This window comes from Heterocephalus glaber, unplaced genomic scaffold, assembly GCF_053883595.1.
Source record: "Heterocephalus glaber isolate CG9 unplaced genomic scaffold, H.glaber_assembly_v1.0 deba00000347, whole genome shotgun sequence".
Classification (NCBI taxonomy): domain Eukaryota; kingdom Metazoa; phylum Chordata; class Mammalia; order Rodentia; family Bathyergidae; genus Heterocephalus; species Heterocephalus glaber.
Window position 1 is genome coordinate 55,626,658 of NW_028258143.1, and position 18,537 is coordinate 55,645,194.

Below are 18,537 nucleotides of genomic sequence, written 5' to 3' on the forward strand. Positions count from 1 at the left end.
TTTGATCCCTGGTACAAAAAAAAAAAATCTCTGAATGTTTAGAAATTAAATAACACACCTCAAAAAATAGCCCAGGTCCAAAGATGAAATTACAGAATTAGAAAATATTTTGAATTTAGGAATAAGGAAAATGCATGTATTCAGGTTTGTGAAATTCAACCAAAGGAGTGCCTAGAGGGAAAATTGCAGCTTTATATGCTCATATTAGAAAAGAAGAAGTCTATAATCAAGGTCTCACCTTTTAGAATCTAGAAATAAAAAGCAATTATCCTCTCAATGAGTTCTGTGAAAGACAATAGAGTGGAAATCAATAAAATGGGAAATTTACAAATGATAGAGGAAATAAATTCAACAAAACAAACACAATAGAGAAAATCAATTACTCGGAGAAACTGTTGAGGGAGGATAGTCTTTTATGAAGGTGTTTCTGGAATGACGATTTCACTTCGGACCACAGACATACTCAGAAATTAATTTAAAATATAGGTCTAAATGTAAAAGTTAAGACTCTTAAAACTTCCTAAAGAAAACATTGGAGAAAAAACTGACCTTGGGGGAAGCAAAGATTTTCTAGATAGGACACAGAAAGCACTGAAAATATTAAAAAATTGGACTTAAAAACTTCTGCTCTTTCAAAGACACTATAAAATGAGATTACAGACTAGGAGAAAATTTCTTTGCAGTAGTATATGTGATAAAAAAAAGTCTTATGTCTGAAACAACAAATAACTCAACTTAATAGAGTAGGCTTAAAAGTGAGCAAGAGACACAGACATCATATAGAAGTATATGAGTGCTCAATGTGAACAGAAATGTCATCATTCAGAGAAATGTAAATTAAACTGCAATGAGATCCCACCATAACCCTGTTAAAATGGCTAACAGTGAGATGTTTGACAATACCAAATATTGGCAAGGATGTAGAGCAATTGGAATTCACCTGCACTGCTTGCTAGTGGAAGCATAAATTGGTGCAGGCACTTTGGGCAACTAAGTTTCTTAAACATGCATTTAAGAGGAATGTTATGGCCCTGCAAGGTTTTATACCTGAATGTTGATAGCAGCTTAATTCATCAGAGTCCAGAATTTGAAAAAAATCCAAACGTTCACCTACAGGTAAATAGGTAAGTTATGGTACATTTAAACAATAAAATTAAAAAAAAGGCAGTGAACTGTTGTTTGCAACAACCTGGGTAAATCTCAAAACCATTACATATGCTGAGGTTAGGAGGCTTACTTAACAGATGTAAGCACATACTTAGAGATATATGAACTTTTAAAATAAGCAGGGTTTATCTTTAGTGACAGCAGGTCAGTGATTGCCTAGGATCAGATCTTTTGTTGTTTTTTGGACTGAATGCAGAGGGACACTTTTTGGAATAATGGAAAAATTTTCAATTTTGATGTTGTTTATAAGATGTACACATCTCTCCTTGTAGTCTCTTTTTTTTCTTATCCCTTCTTTCCTTCTCTTCTCTTCTCTCCCCTCCCTTGTTCCCCTCGTAATTAAGGAGGGGAAAGGGGCTTGAAGGAGAGGAGGAGAATGGGGAAAAAAGAAGCAAAATATATCATGTACAGGTACAGATTCCCTATGATGATGTTATCATTATGTATATCTAAAATGTACCAATAAAAAAGGAAAAAAAGATGTACACATTTGTCAAGTGCATCGTACTGTATTTTATTGTATGTAAATTATACTTCAATAAAGTTTAAGGAAATAAATTGGATGACACCTCTTTTCTGTTCTCTGAAACATGCAAGATAGGGATTATCATTCAAAAGTCATTGGCTTTTGGGGAGAATAGATTTTTTTGCTATCACTTCTGTTTATTTTTTATTGTTTAGATATTCTGTTTCCTCATAATTTAAGGACTCAGTGATACATCAGTAGTCTAGAATTTCAGTGTAAGGTTATACATTTTTACTAGGAGTAATGAGACACTTGGTTAATTAGGACAGGTGATTCTTGTTTTATTCTCTTCTTTTCCACTTTAGATTTTAATTGAAACTATTTTAAGAGTTGTCCTGTGATCCAGGCTGGGTTACATTCCCATGGCACTTATATATAGCTCTGTGCAGTTTTCCATATTACTATGTTTCTACATCACTTATAGCACTGGGCAATTTTCAAGTGATCATTATACCATGCCAGACATTCCTTTAGAAGGGTAGGGGTAAACTTTTTTTTTTTTTTTTTTTTTGGTACTGGGGATCGAACTCGGGACCTTGTGTTTTTGAGGCAGGCAGCAGAACCACTGAGCTAAATCCCCAGCCCAGGGGTAAACAGTTTTTTAACTGAAGAAATCGAAGCTTACAATTCTTGAAAACCTCTATATAATCACATACCTGTATCCAAGTTATTTTCATACTCTATTGTTACTGTTGTCTGTCTCACACTCAACTCAGTTCTGTCTGTCCCAAACTCAAGCCGGAAGCCAAGCATGTAATGAATAGAGTGAGACACAGAGTGAGGTATTAGACAAAAGGAATAGTGGCAGTTGTGCCAAACTGGAGAACGCATCCTTCTACCTAAAGGCATTAAAATAAAATTAAAGACTAAAACAAGTTGCCTGCCAAACAAACATGTCTTTAGGCCTTATTTAACTACTTGACCACTGTTACGAACCCACTGATTTGTGACTTAAAATAGTGCTATTTAAAGCAGTTTCTCAATTGGGAGGCAAGGAAATCCTGGGAATCTTTGTCAAACAATACACAGTCCCCTGACCATCTGCCTAATTGAGAACCACTGGTATTTTTACCTTAGTATCTGGTAATAAATGATGATAATCAAGTTGATGGCGTCATGTGGCTTTAGCTACTGGCCATTGCTAATAGTTTCCTTTTTGCCAGCAGAGAATGTTAACTTTGCTCTGGGTTCTAGCAAAACTACATTTATGCACAAGTGCATTATTAGAGAAATGACAAGATAACCATATGTAGCTCTCAAATGACCCATATTAGAAGGCCTACTACTTAGGCAAAAAATATATTTCCTCATTTATTATTCAGTCATTCATTTAATAAATATTTAAATGTATGCAAAGGTGAGTTAGTCCTTTCTTTTCTCAAGATACTTAAAACTTAAGTGTTGGGAGTGAGAAAACCTAGCACTAGTAGTCAAACGGAGGCGAATGTCGCTGAGATGGGCTTAATGAAGCCTTGGAGGATCAGCTGGACTGCTGGCTAACGCCTCATTTCCTGTGGATTTCTTCTCTCACAAGCTGAGCAGAGCTTCAACAGTTCTCACAACAATTATCACCCACTTGTTCTGTAGGTCTCAAGTTCTTTTGCATTAGTCAGGTTGAAGGATTCATGGTATTAATCACGACTGAAGTTGTTATTTATCACCTGCTGGGTGAGAAATAATAATTTTGGCATGAGTGGGGCAGCAGGCCAGAGGTACCAAATTAAGTAAAACATCTAAACACTAGCAAGGATCATTTCTCTGATTAATGAATTGTTACAAAGAAAAAGTGGTACTCATTATCTGGTCTTACCAATACAAAGAGGGCCGTGTTAAAAAAAAAAAAAGTACCAGCTTGCTCAGACCAATTTTTTTGTTGTTGTTTATTTCATTCCTTTCTCTTTCTCTGAATAGGTTGGTATTGCAGTCCCACTATTTTTGGGTTTTCTTTCTTACCAGAGAACAAAACTGGAGAAATAGCTTATATTTTAATATTACATCAGAAAATATTTCTTGCTATAGAAACAATGGCTTTGCGAGCTTCAAGAAATTGAAGTGATTTTGAAATAGGAAAGATAAGTTACCTTTAAAATGCTCAGTCATCCCCTCAGGTGTACATAAATTAAAAACTTTACTATGATGCCACTGTATTTTACTTTTTCTATTTTGAACTGAATGCCATTGGTGAAGGGCTTATTTATTTATTTATTTGTTTTGGTACCAGAGATTGAACTCGGGCCCTTGTGCTTGTGAGGCAGGCAGCGGAACCACTGAGCTAAATCCCCGGCCCATTTTTAATTTTTTTTTTTTTTGGTACTGGGGATTGAACTCGGGTCCTTGCGCTTGCGCAGCAGGCGGCGAAACCACTCAGCTAAATCCCTGGCCCCAAAGGGCATATTTTTTAAAGGGTCAGTTTTTGTTGTTATTGTTCTCTGATGATTCCACATAAGAAAAGAGAGTTTATTTTTTTCTCGACTCCTAGAGAAACTTTTATCTTCCATAATGTAATCTAAGAACTTCTGGTTATGATGGACCTGGATTTATCCTGCCTTAACTAAAAACTCACTGGATAGGGCCTGAGGAGGTATTCCAAAGAGGACACGGTCACCTCAACTTGGCCCACTGAATAGGTTCTTGACTCTTGTTACAGAAACCAATTTCAGGACATGTCATTGTGAGGCATAGGTAGATTTATTGGGCAGAGTTAGAAAATAAGGGAGTATAGGAAAGTATTCCAGCTTGAGCAACTGGAGGGAGCTCACTCTGATGATAGGTTCAGACTGGCCGGTTCACAAAAGAATGAGACGAGCTTTTAAGGATTAGCTGAGATGGGCCAGGACCCAATTGGTCGTTATCACAGTTCTGGTTTCATAGTTTTGGAGGACTCCATATGGCTTGAGGGGCAATTTGGTTCCCATGAAATGATTGTTCTTGCTCAGCAGAGAAGTGACCTCAGTTTCCATCATGGGGTAATTGTTCCCATTTGGAGAAGGTGACCTCATCATGGGGTAGTCTATAAGGCTCTTCTTTTGCTGAAACTTGGGGTAATTATAGGCTTACGACAGTGGCTAGAGACTTCTAGGCACTGGTCCAAGGGGCTGGAATTGGATGTTGCTGGCAATTGGGGATGGCAATTGGATGTCTCTGCGAACCCTGATTTGCAGAGGTTAATAAACTAATTACTTCAATTACTCTTACCTCGGTGTCCTCAGTCATGAAGGAATTTTGGGCTCATCAACACAAAGGCAATTCCCTTCTGAGAACTCTGATGCACCAAGTAAGTGGTCTTTCAGACACTCTCTGAATGATTAACCTGCCTATATACAGAGCTGAGCAGGGATCTGACCCATCATTTTAGGGTAATAAGAGAGATCAAAAAAAGAGTTTCCTTGTGTCCCTTTACCTCTTTTTAGTTCCTTTATCCAGCTCAAAACCAGATGAAATACAAGAAGCAATGGTTTCAGACATGGAACAATAGTTCAGGACAGTGATCTCTGAGTGACAGGAAACACGGTGAATCCTCCAACTGCCCCATCTTCTCCTTAGAGAGCATTTCCAGGCTCTAGCTTAGGGACAGGAACCCAAGCAGAACTCAGCAGTCTCCTTTGGTTGAGAATTCGCAAGGCACAGTACTGCAGAGAAGATAGCTGCAGAGAGAGAGCGAGAACTCTGGAGATCTGTAGAAGGTTCTTAGTCCTCCACTTTGGTCACCACATGCATATGGGAGAAACCACTGGGGGTTGGGGAAAGAAGTGTTGGAAAAGAGCAAGCAAAACAAGTTTTAGAGCTCTCAGTGGGATGGGAATAGTTGGTGTTCCCCACTGGTCAGAGTGGCAAGACCACTTACTCGCGGTACGCAGCATCAGAGTTCTCAGAAGGGAATTGTCTTTGTGTTAGGGCCAAATTGGACCCAGACCAATGGCTATCTAGATCTACCCTAAAAGATGGCTCAGAAGGACTGGATTAATTCTAAGGAACTACTTCCTAGAACAAAGCCTTAGTTAATGAACACAGAAATCTCCAGCACTCAATAATGTAAAATTCACAACGTTTGGCATCCAAGAAAAAATTACCAGATGTGCAAAGAAGCATGAGGAGAAAAATCAGGGAGTAGAAATAGACCCAGAAATGATACAAGTGACAGAATTCATAGATAAGAATGTAAAAACAGTTATGATAAATAACCTTTATATATTCAGGAAGGTAGAAAAATGCCATATAAAATAAGCATTATTCTAGATATAAAATTGATATTAAGATTCTGAAAGTCTGCTGACTAAATAAATGCAAATAAACCAGGATTAGTATGGTTGGCTTTTCAAAACATGAATTTCAATAAGTACAGAAGGCCTTGAAAAAGTTTTGTCATTTGTATTTTCAACCAATATGAAGATAATACTGAATGCCAGATTGAACTGCTGAACTTTATCATATTATGCTATATTAGAAATTATCTTATGACATATATATGGGAATAAAGTATAGGTCTATGTCCTCCTCATTTGATATATTTTCAAAGCTTTAAATATATTTGATAATTACTACTAATGATACACTTCTGCTTGAAGTGTTTTTCCAATAGGAGTTACTGAACACCACTCTTTGTACACCTACTCAGAAAATAATGTGTCAAATGAAAACCTGACTTGTGAAGTAGTCCAAGAAAAACGGTAACTTTAAAAATCCTTGATGATGATTAATACTATGTATAGTATTTAAAGTAACTAAAATTTTTGAAATGTATCAAATTTAATTGGAAGCATTCAGCAGAAGAGTGGATATAATTGATCTCCTATTATAAGTGCAGAATGGAAATTCCAATTATAAAAGCCATCCACTAACAAACTCAACCAAAATGAATTTATTACAAACCAATATTTACTGACCATCTGTATATTGCATTTATTAGATTCCAAAGGTCATACAAAAATAGACACAGCTCCTACTTTCAAGAAGTGACAATCCATATGGGTAGATAAGCTACAAATGTGTAAAAAGTTAAATAAGACTGCAAAAAGGCAACCATTTAAAGAAAGTCGAGTCATAAACAGTTAACTATTCAAAAAATGATGCTGAATTTAAATATGTGAAAAAATACATTCACCAGAATAGTTATAGAAAGGTTTATGGAAAAAATAAAACAAATTGCATCTTAAAAGGTAGATAGATAGACTTTGAATAGGGGAGAGTTTAGATTAGAAAGTTACAGTATGACTAAAGAGGGACCAGCAAATTCATGGACAGGAGCTAAAATAATGTGGTTAAGTCTGAAGGTTTCTGTAGGGTGGCCATGGAAGACTATGTTACAAGTATAAATTTCAACTAGATTTCAAAAGCTCTTGAGGGCATTTAAGTAATTTCAATAGGCAATGCACAGTCAGCATAGAAATAATGGTGTAATGGAAATTGCTCAATTGCTCTGGGCTTGGAGTCAAAAGACTTGAGTTGGACTCTAGTCTTGTGTAGCTGTGCATACATGGTCTCAGGCAATTCACTTTCTACAAGTTCAAGTGTCCTCATTTACAAAATGAGAACATTACTACCTATCCTACCCACCTAACAGACTTAGTGTGAAGATCAAAGAAATTAATTAATGTGAAAGTGCTTTGTAGGTTACAAGGCACTCCACAAATCCAAAGTATTATTTTATTGGAGAAAGAAATGATATGATTAAATTGGCTATTGAGCAAGACTGATCAGAAAGTGATATATAGCATGTCTCCCTTACTACGAGAAAAAAAGGCAAGTTCATGTCATTAAAGTTTATGTAAGAGTATCTGGATTAGGAAGGTTGCTGAGAAAAAGGAGATAGAGGGCAGATCTGAAAAAAAATTGGAAGGAAAATCTGACAGCTAAGAAAGGGTTGACAGCTAATTGGATGTGGTGAATGAAGAAGTAGGGTCCAAGGTCTTGGGCCTCAATGGTGGAAAGTTATAGCTGAAGAGAAGTATATTCCTGAATGATGGGGTGGGGGCAATTTGGGGAATGTTGTGTGTGCCATGCAACTGGAAGTATCCAGGAGACAGTTTTAAACAGCCTTGATTTTTACAATCTAACAACTCTCCCAAAGACTCTTCTGTGACATGAGAAATCTTTAATTACCAACCCCTTGGTATTTTTTAGGTTATAAAAGAACAAAAAGCCTGGGAATGGGGAGGGGGTAAACTGGGTGTAATTTAGCTCTGCCGACCTTGACAATGCTCATTTTGTAACATGTAAATTGAAATTGTCAGGATATGCTCCAAGGGGGCTGCTGTTCACATCTTAAAAACTCCTCAAATGTAAATTCACAAAATCCATCATGTTTGTTTTCCTCTAATTTTATTATTAACATATGTATTTTCTATTTTCTTCCATCTCATCATTAATTGAGAGAGTTACAGGTAATGAGAAGTGGCAAACATTTGTGGAAATTTTATTAGCTGTCCATTATTTTCAATTAAGAGTATTCAATTTCTAAAAATCATGTTGAATCACTACCAAGATGGCCTTGATGGCTTTGGTTTGGCTTGTTCCCATAAGTATAACTGGTCCTGAATAGGATATGTTCTTGTTTTAAGATACATAGATTTTTTTGTTTTATAAAATAATTTTAAGGAATTATTCTTTTTTTTAAGAGGCATTAGATATTTTTGGTCAAATCTTCAGAGTTCATATTTGGAAACTTTTGTTTATATCTAAATATGGTCATTGGTAGAAGATGAGAACTAAACGCCACAGGTCTTCTTTCAGTCCTACCACCCTTGCATCGTTGAAAAAAGGAGCTGGGAAGATATTTTTGTGTCCATGTGAATTTTAAAAGGAAAATAAATCCATATGTTTCTGATAAATTTACACTTCACCCATCAAAATATGTGGCTTTTGGAAAAGCTATTTGATGTCTCAACAGATCCCTTTGGGACACTCTTTAAACTTCTTAGTTATTCTTTTCTATCTCTCCTTCTCCCTCACCAGTAAGAACAGAATTATAATGTAAGAGAAAACTGCTATGACCCACCTGAATCAAATGTCTGGATTGTGGAGAGCTCTGGAAAGCAAAAAATTGCTATCTTGATAGTTTAGAGATCATGTTTCACTCTTACCTTCTATGTGTGTACGCAGGTGTGTATGTGTGTGTGTGTATAAAAATCCTATTTAACTGTTCCTAAAACTATATTTATCTTAGAAGAACTGTCTCATCCTGTCATTTGTCTAGGGATGACCATTCCCTGGCCCATAGTAATAGCAAATCCCTGAAAGGGTTGCGAGATGCAGTGTAGCCTTTCCTGTTTACAACTGGTGATAACAGGGGCCGGGGATTTAGCTCAGTGGTTCCACCGCCTGCCTCGCAAGCTCCAGGACCCGAGTTTGATCCCTGGTACCAAAGAAACAAAACAGCTGGTGATAACAGATATGCCTCACACCACATTCTCTTCCAAAGAAACAAAACTGGGGCCCTTTCTAAGGGCATGTGGCACAGCACTCAAGCAGGTTCAACGAGGGTTCTCTTTGCTTTCCCCTTTATTAAATTACATTCATTCCAGTTTTCAAATTGCTGTTTTTGAGTCCTAAATCTCTACCCACACTAATTTCTGTGGGTCAGACTTTGACCCTGATTGGAACAAAATCTGGAGTCGGATATTCACAGCTCAACGCTGCCTCCTCGCTGTGTGTCAGAAGCCATATTGCTGCAAATGCTTCACACACCTTGGAACGCGGCTTGTGGAACTGATGAGGTGAGAGCGCAGCACAGCGGCGCGGGCCTGGTAATCACAGGACTGAGGAAACACATACATCATCTGCCACACAGGTTGGCATTTCAAGTAAAAAACCTTCACACTGTGTAAGATGTTGGACAAATGATGGCCATATGCATGTTTGTCTGGGTGCAGATGGCTCTGCGTTCTCAGAGAGGAGAAAGCTGAGCTCGGCTCTTTTTGCATACAGTTTAATATTGGTGACACAGTTTATGTCCTCTGCAAAAACAATAATGGAGGGGAAGGTGACATAAATTATTTGCAAATCGTTTGACATATGCAGGGCATTGTCCTTGCAATAATCACCATCAGTCTGTCAGTTTAAGATATGAACCATGCCAGTGCCATTTTATATCACTGTGTTAAGCTCTCACATGGTGTAATTTTACAGATTTGTTCTTTGGAGAACCATTGCAACACAAATCATATTGGATTATGTTTAGTCATGTACTGGATCATGCACATTGCTTAGATAAAAATAAAACCGCACATTTCATGGGATGGGGATCTCAAGGTAGTCTTGCGTTTCATATCTTTGTAAGGCAGTAGTTAAATAAAACTTCCCATCCATACCAGCATCCAACTGCAGTTCATTTTTCAAGTTAGTGGGGTTATTTCTGAGAGTGTTAACTTTCCTTTCTCACTATACAGCTGTGTGGAATGTAAGACTGAAAATGGTTCACCACAAGGATTTTTCTTAAGTATGTGTTCTGGTAAATTTAAGAAGTTAATGTGCAAATATTCAGTGATATCTCATAGACATTTTAAATTTTATATGTGGTATAATTGGATTTCTTTCTCAAGAAAATGACTATAAACTGTGATTAAATGACAGACTGTGCTGTCCCTGCTTCTATTGTATGAACGTAATGCCATGTGGCATGTTTTACTTATTGAGCACTTGATGCCAATTGATGTTGAAAACTGTGTTTTACAGTTTAACCATACATAGCAAATACTGTAAATTTGTCTGAGTCACTGCTCCACTGCATACATTTTTTACCAATTGACAGGTGGACTTTGGAGAGAGTTTCTCAATTTCCAAGAAAACTATAAATTCTAAGATAGCATGTTAAGAAATTGAACACAAAAATTCAAAGAGAAATATGATTTGTTTTCATTTGGAAAAGTTACTTCCATTCAGTTATATCAGCAGAGCTGCATCTGCTTCCTCATTATATGGTCCTTAAAACAAAGATGTATTACATTCACATCACTGAAATAATATTTATTATTATCAAAGGTAGCCATTATCACTATGCTATCTTGTAGCTATACTGATAAATGCAGTGAGACAAATATTCATGAATAAATTGTTTTAAACTATTTTTTTCAGTACTGAAGATTGAACCCAGGGTCTTCACACTAAACTACATTCTCAGTCCTTTTTAAATTTTTATTTTGAGACTTGATGCACTTAAATGGTACATCAGGGAGTTTGGCATTAGGTTCAGATAATTCAGGAAATCTTTGTAGTAATATTAAGTTGGAATAGTTTTTACTTGGTGTTGGTACTTAGGAAAAAATTTAAATGAAAGCTTAAATTTGATGAAGATGCCAATAAAATCAAATATTATATTTATGGGACCAAGCATAAAGATGAAATTTTACTGTCTGCCAATCAGCTTAACTAATCCATATATTTTGGGAACTGTTGCCTAAATGGTGGTAGGAGCTCTAGCCCTCTATATCTAACCTCCTGTTAAAAGCATTCAACTGGATGTCCTATAAGCACTTCAAATTCTACAAGTCTTTTCTAAACTGCTATTCTAAACAGTATTTTCCTATTATGGTTTAGATCTAAAGTGTCCCAAAAGCCTCATGCATTTGAAAGGTGACTGGGTCCTGGGAGTGCTATACTTACTCATTGTTGGATTAGCTCACTGATGAGTTCATAGCTGAATGTGTTGTCAGGAGATGGAGCCTGGCTGAAGGTGGGTCACTGGGATTTGACCTGGAAGGGTATATTCTGTCCCTGAGTCCTTCCTTGTCTCTCTGCTTTCTGGCTGGCATGGCTTGAGCTCCTCTTCTTCTGCCATGCCTCTCTGCCATCCTGTTTCAGCCAACCATGGACTGAAACCATGAGCTAAAATAAACCTCTCCTCCTTTAAGCTGTGGGCGTCAGATATTGTGTCCAGTGACTATGATATTTCCACAACTCAGTTATGTCACCATTTAGTCAATTGCTCCTTTACATTTTCTTGCCACTTTTGTGCTGATTTCAGCTATAAAACATATTGCATTTGTTTTAGTTATCTATCTATACAGACTGCCAGGTCACTGTGTCAGGCACACAGATGCTCAGTAAATAGTTGTTGAATTGAATCATCTTTGGCTCCTTTTTCTTCCTCATCTCAGTGTAATCAGGTAATGTCAATTGTTCACATGAATCATCTCTAGGATTCATCACCTCATCTTCCTCTGTCTTTTCCTGGTTTCAGACTCTCACTGTCCTTCTGTTATTCTGTGCTAACTATTCCTGTCAGGGTGAGGTCCCGCTTCTGCCCTTTCCATGTTTCCTCTGGTGTGTGTACTGCTTTCTTCTTTCTTCTGTGGGAAACTCCTAGTCTTGTTATATGCTTTACTTATTTGTTTTTTCATTTATTTCTACCAATCAGGACTTATGAAACATTCTCTTGTGCTATCCTTAGTAGGGATTTTCTTTTTGCATAGATGGGGTTTTAAATATAATTCTTTACATTGAGTTGTGGCTTTCACAAACTCTGATCTCATGTACATGATGTCTATTTTTAGCTGATGTTCATATCTAGACTTTCAACTATTTACATATAGTAAATACCTTGAAAAACTTTTATTAGGAAAAGTTTGTAACATACAAAATCCTACAGATGATGGTGTAATGAACTCCTTGTTCCCATCACCTGGCTTCAGGAAGAATGATCATGTGGACAATTTTATTTCATCTACACAACCCACAGCCCTGTGTGCCATTGTTTGGAATCAGATACCACATGACATACATAATATTTAAAAATCATATGTATTCTAAGTGATAAAAACACTTTCAAGTATCATTATAACTTGGTAAAACACCTTACTATTCTCTAATACACAATGATCAGATTCCTTGGTTGTCTTATAAGTGTATATTTTTTGTTTTTGTTTTGTGTTTTGGTGGTAATGGGGATTGAACCCAGGGCCTCATGAACACTAGGCAAGCACTCTACCACTGAACTACACCCCCGATTTTCATCAGTGTATTTTAAAAAGTACATTTGTTCAAATAAAGATCCAAATAAGGTCCATACATTGCTATTAGATTGATTTATTTTAAGACTTATCTAATCTCTAAATCTCATTGTCAGTCTCGGTCTCCCCCCCCACCAGAATCACTGGTTGAAAAACACAAGTGTGTCTCTTGGATGTACTGATGATGTCTTCATTTCCTTTATCCATCAGTTTTCAAATTAATAAATTGGTTCTCTAGCATTCTTCAAAGGCGACCCTGAGTATATTTTTTCCATAGTATTAGTATGAATGCACAGATTTTAAAAATTTATTCCTTTAATTCTTGCATTTATTATCTTTACTGGTGCCCAAATTGACCCATCCTTGGCCAGTGGGAGTTTCTTCAGTTTGACTTCTGAGTTTTTTTGACTGGGAAATATTGGGTTCTTTTTATTATAATTCATCTTATAAACTTCCTTCCCCATACTTGGAATCAGCTATATCTCTTAAAAACTGGATCTTTTTACTGGGAAATGATATTTACCCATTTTGTTACTTCTGTCTTTTGCTCATTTTGTTATTTGTATCTTTATTTTCTGATGGTATTATTTGTCACGCACAACATGCTTATATGTATATACTACCAAAATTAGCATATGTATATACATATAGACTCAAAATTTATACATATTTACACATATGTGTATACTATGAAAATGTACCAATCAAACCCACCCAAGTTATGGTGGAATACATCCATATTTTCTTCTAGTCCTTGTATAGCTTCATTTTTCTAAATATATAAAATCTCTCATTTACTTGGAAAATATACTGGTGTGCAGTATGAAGAATATGTCCAGTTTTATCTTTTTTTTTTACATATAGTTCTCTATGCCAATACTTATTAAAATCCATTTCCCTGACTGATTTGAAATGCTGCCTTTAATGTATACTAAGTTTCAAATGCAATTGAGTATACTGCAGAATTGTTAATATTGTTTCATTGTTCTGTGTATTAGTGCACCAAAACCATGCTGGTTTGATTTTGGAGGCTTTGTAGTGTGTGTTGGTTCACAGAACTAGTCACCTCACCATTGCTCTTTGTTTTCCTGGCTATTGCAGTTTGTTCTCTCACATGAAGTATCTGATCAGCTTGTTTAATCCCAGACATGAGAGAAGAATGAATTGGACGCACTTCTAACTCAGAGGGTAAAATCTTTGGAAAAAATTCCATTTCAGGAGCATTTTGAAGGTTAATTTTTCTGAAACAGGTGTTGCCTGGCATGGGTAATGGGGATAAAGGTCATTTGGGAAGTTGGAGCCTGACTGAGACATTAACCTTGATGTTTCAGCAAGCTAATAAGAAAAATACAGAGGACATAAATTCCAAAATAATAATGAAATAATGATTCATTTTACTCTTTTTGTACTAATCTGATTTTATGTGCCTCTATGCAGCTTTTAGTGAGAGTTGATTTGTCTTAACTTTGGCATTTGTCACCACACAAAAGCACAGGGTTGTCTGTTGCCCTTTCACACAAGGAAAGACCTACATGGTGTGGTCTTCATTAGTCGTGGGCACTGAAAGCTGCTCGTAGCCATGACCCGCGATAAGTCATCTGCTCGTGGTGTGGTGGGAGGAAGGGGGTGGTGTTGGGAGGAAAATGATGCCTTCAAATAAGCTCAGCCTTTGGAATTCATCAGGTCTGGCTTCAAATCATAGTACTCCTGCTTCCTAGTCATGTGACCTTGGGGCAGTCGATTTCCTTATGTGCCAAATGAGCAGGTGGATGTGTACCTTACAGGTACTGAGCTGGCTAAATGAAAGGAACATAGGAGTCTCCTTTCTTGACCTCATTTCCTGTTTTCCTCTCTATTAAGCATGCTGACTGACACATCCAGGAGTTACAGCTATGATTCTGCCTTTATCGTCACTATGTGGGTGAAGAAATTTGTATGTAATTTATGTTTTATCATATTTGGAGTTCAAATGTTATAGGAAAAAGAAGAGACTGTGTTTGTCTCTTTGACAGAATGGTATTTGAAACAAGATTTGGGAAAGTAGGGAGAAGTAAGTAAATCTTTTTTTCTTTTCCTTTTTGGTACTGGGAACAGAACCCAGGGTCTTTGCATTGAGCTGCATTTCCAGTCTTTTTAAAAATTATTTTAAATTTTTAAGAATTTTAAATGTTGACACAGGGTCTTGCTAAGTCATGAGGTTGCCCAGGATGGGCCAGAACTTGCAATCCTTCTGCCTCAGCTTCCCAGAGTGCTGGGATTACAGATGTGTGACACCATGCCAGACTAGTCTTCTTTTATGGGAGAGTCTGCTCAAAGACTTGAATGGATCCAGGAATACCTTGGAATCATTCCTGGCTGCTGAGTAAACTAGCACGCCATTTTGGAGATCTCACAGCCAGAGCTTAAAGCCAAGCCAAGCACTGACTTTAGTTTTCTTAGGTTCTAACTATAGAGATTTTAAAAAATGATTTACTTCAAATTTAAAAGACAGGACATATTTTAGTGCCATATACAATGTGTGTATTCTTTTCCCATCAAATCCTGTTGGAATCATTACTGAGCACTTATTCTGGGTGAGCACTGCCAGGCTGCAGGGATATAAAGAGCAATTCAGGTGATGTTCTTGTGCTTAAGTCATTTCTTGATAAATATGGTGAGACTGATGTGTTTAAAAAGGAGTTAGGCTTCTGGTTCGTTTGGGGAATCAGTTTCTGATTTCTTGATACCTTATGGGAAATAATGGAATTTTGTGTACACACCAATAAACAAAAACAAAATGAACAAAACCCCCCCCCTCAGAACACCCACAGTATATGGTCAAATAATTTTCTCATTCTCAAACATATCTGATGCATTTGGAAATGAATCATGTATGAGAATTGACGATCTTGAATCACCTTGGTATTTTTACTATAAATTAACCTTTAAAATTTAAAGCAAATGCTTAATCAGAGATGTTCTGTGCTCTTTACAAGTATCTAGTTTTGCATTAACCCAAAATATTTATATATATTTTTTGCTGATTTAAAAAGTATTCAGTTCCTTTTTGAGATTTAGCCTATCGTAAGGAATGAAGCCTTCACTTCATTTAAATAAACACATCAAACCCCAAACCCCACACAATAAATGAAACAACCCCAAATTTGTCCATTTCTAAGCCTAAGGGCCACACTGATGTCATTTTCCCCTCCCTGTGTTGGGGTTAACCGCATGTGTTTTGCTCCTTGTCGGCCTGTCCCTGTTGGAAACGCACATCAAGTCCCACACAGAGGGCTTCCTTCCTGTTTGGCTCAGGCCACTACACAATGCAAAGTGTCATGGTTTTGCTTTATATTGATTCAAAGGAATTCAACAAAAGTAAAAGCATAACAGCACGCAGCACCCTTCTCCTTTGGGCAAGAACAGGATTATTGCTGACACTTTTCTTCTGTACCAGATCTACTGCTCTCTAAGCAGTCAGGGTCTACAGGTGACAGCAAAGAGACAAATTAGTTCAAAATTAGTTTCTTATCTGTAGATTCAAGGGTAGCCTCCTCTGGTGGCACTGTGCTGGTAGAGTTACCAGATTATTAGATGTCTAGTAAGTTTGAATTTCAGATGATAGATGAATATATTTTTAGTATAAGTATGTCTCAGGCATTACTTATACCGAAAACATCATAATTTATCTGATATTCAGATATAACTGATGTTCTATAAGTTTTTATTATACTTTTTCTTTTTAAGATGTTAGCATAAATTTATTTATGGCATAAAAGTGATAACATGATACACACAGTGGAATAATTACATCAATATCATTAACATGTCTGATAACCTCAAATATTTAGATTTTGGTGAGAACACTTGAAATCTACTCTTTGCAGTTTTGAAATATATATTACTATTAACGAGAGACTCCAAACTGTGCAAAAGATCTAAAGAAAACCCGTCCTGTCTAACTGAAGATATTTCTATTTTTTGTGACATCTGGCAACCTGCATTGGTTGGCTTCTTGGAAAGAGAATATTTTTGCACAGTATTTGTATTTATGTACCTATGAAGTTTGGCAGAGACATGTATGTAGGGTAAGCAACACCTGCGTGTTTCTTCTGTTTTTGTAGACATCAGTGTCTGTAATCCATGACCTGAGGCCCTTGAACATCTTACCTGTTCAGCCTTCAGAATAGTTGAACAAGATAAAATATTCTGGGGATGAAAACAGCCCCAGGCTCCTTGCTTTTCTCTTGTCCTCTGTCCACAAGAACGAAGTCTCACGGCCACTCTCTGTTGTCTGGCTCAGTATGAGACTGGCTATTCCATTTCATCTCAAACAGGTCACAATGGGAACCTAATTCCAGGCCCAAGTTCAATATTTGGCTTTTGTTAAATATTACACAACTACTGATCTTTCATGCCCAGAGGTTCCTTTTATTGAATTTTGATGTCTGATTCTGTCTCCTTCATAGGAATTGAATCTACTCACACAAAGATTCAATTTGAAAATTGGTATAAAGAATTCTCCCCTTTATGTCTGGGTAGCCCAGGCCACCAGCAATGGTATTGTTCTCCTATGTTGCTCCCATTGTAATGAGTGTACAAGACAAACCTTTAGATCTAGTGCAAGTTTAATTGAAAGAAACATTTCAGCACTGAGATCTATTATTCAGTGAATTTAAAGGGAAATAAACTAACATTGATGTGTGTCTAGGGTTCACAAACATGCCAGATGAATAAATATGTTGGCTCATACTTTATTTTGACAAGGTTCTTGGACTATACAAAATGTTGAATAACAAAAAAAGAGGTTGCTGTGCATGAATAAGGGTGACACCCTCTCTAGAGAACTATTCCCTTTTCTAAATAAGTGTTCACACTGATAGGTGGCCAGTCCTTAATTCCATGGAGAAACAGAGGGGATGGAGTGGACAGATCCAGTTCCAGGGCAAGCATCTGAAGAGTAGAATTACTACTGTCAGAGGTCTATACACTCATCATGTGAGGGCAATATGTGTTTGCATAGGAGTGTTTCTGTTTAGTGATGGCTCCTTTTCCCCACATGACTTCATAGAATTCTTTTAAGTCACTTGGCCATAGTAAGCTGATTTTGGTCTTGACCAAATTGCTAGTGACCTTAACAAGCTGCAAACATGTTTTCTACAATTATTGCACTTACTTAGCTTATAAATTTTTTTTTCCCATAGAAGAAACTTCTCTTGGTTTTCTATATCATCTAGAAAGGGTTGCTTCCACTTCTAGACATTTCAGGTGGTGTGAATCACTATATAGTGAATCAGCCTTTGGTGATCTTTCCTCTACCTTGTTGTTGTTGATGTTGTTGTTAAAGGTTTTAGCAACAATGAAATGGCCAAAAGGCAAGGGATCACATTTAACTCAGACTAATGAAAAGCTTGCTCCATCCTAAACCTTTGGAATTTTGAACTGGGTTTGTGAAACAGTTGTGCTTATGATTCTAGTGAATTGTGCTCTTAGAATACAGTCACTTATTATAAACTATTGAAATGTAAGTGCATTTTAGAAGCATCTATGTATCATATTCATTAAACTGCATATGTTTTCCAGATGCTGATGACTTAATGCAAATCGCAGGAAAGGCATTTTCCTTTCCAGAACTTGTAGTGGTTCTTTGGATGCTGATCTCTCATAATTTTATTGATTCTGACTTTAAGTATTTCAAATGCCATCAAGTGAAATTTGGCAAAACAATTTCTACTCTAGATAGATTTAAAAAATTTCTCTGTTTGATGTGCTTGGCGATGCTATCTAAACCAATAGTCATGAGTGTGAAAATGCATTATTTGACAAGCAGGTGAAAGCTAAACAATTTTAGGGGGTTATCCTATAGCAGTGAAGTCCTAGATAAATTAAAGACAGGAATAGGAATGCAGTCAAGTCCCAGCC

The 18,537-nt window shown here is 36.8% G+C and overlaps 1 long non-coding RNA gene across 1 annotated transcript; it reads right to left on the bottom strand.

The window, feature by feature from the left end:
* Positions 1-16,940, bottom strand: LOC101726080 (uncharacterized). Its single transcript, XR_015447195.1, has 3 exons — positions 16,786-16,940; positions 5,094-5,337; positions 1-3,357 (listed from the first exon to the last, which is right to left on the bottom strand). It is a non-coding gene; the product is annotated as an uncharacterized LOC101726080 (long non-coding RNA).
* Between the last annotated feature and the right edge of the window lie 1,597 nt (positions 16,941-18,537).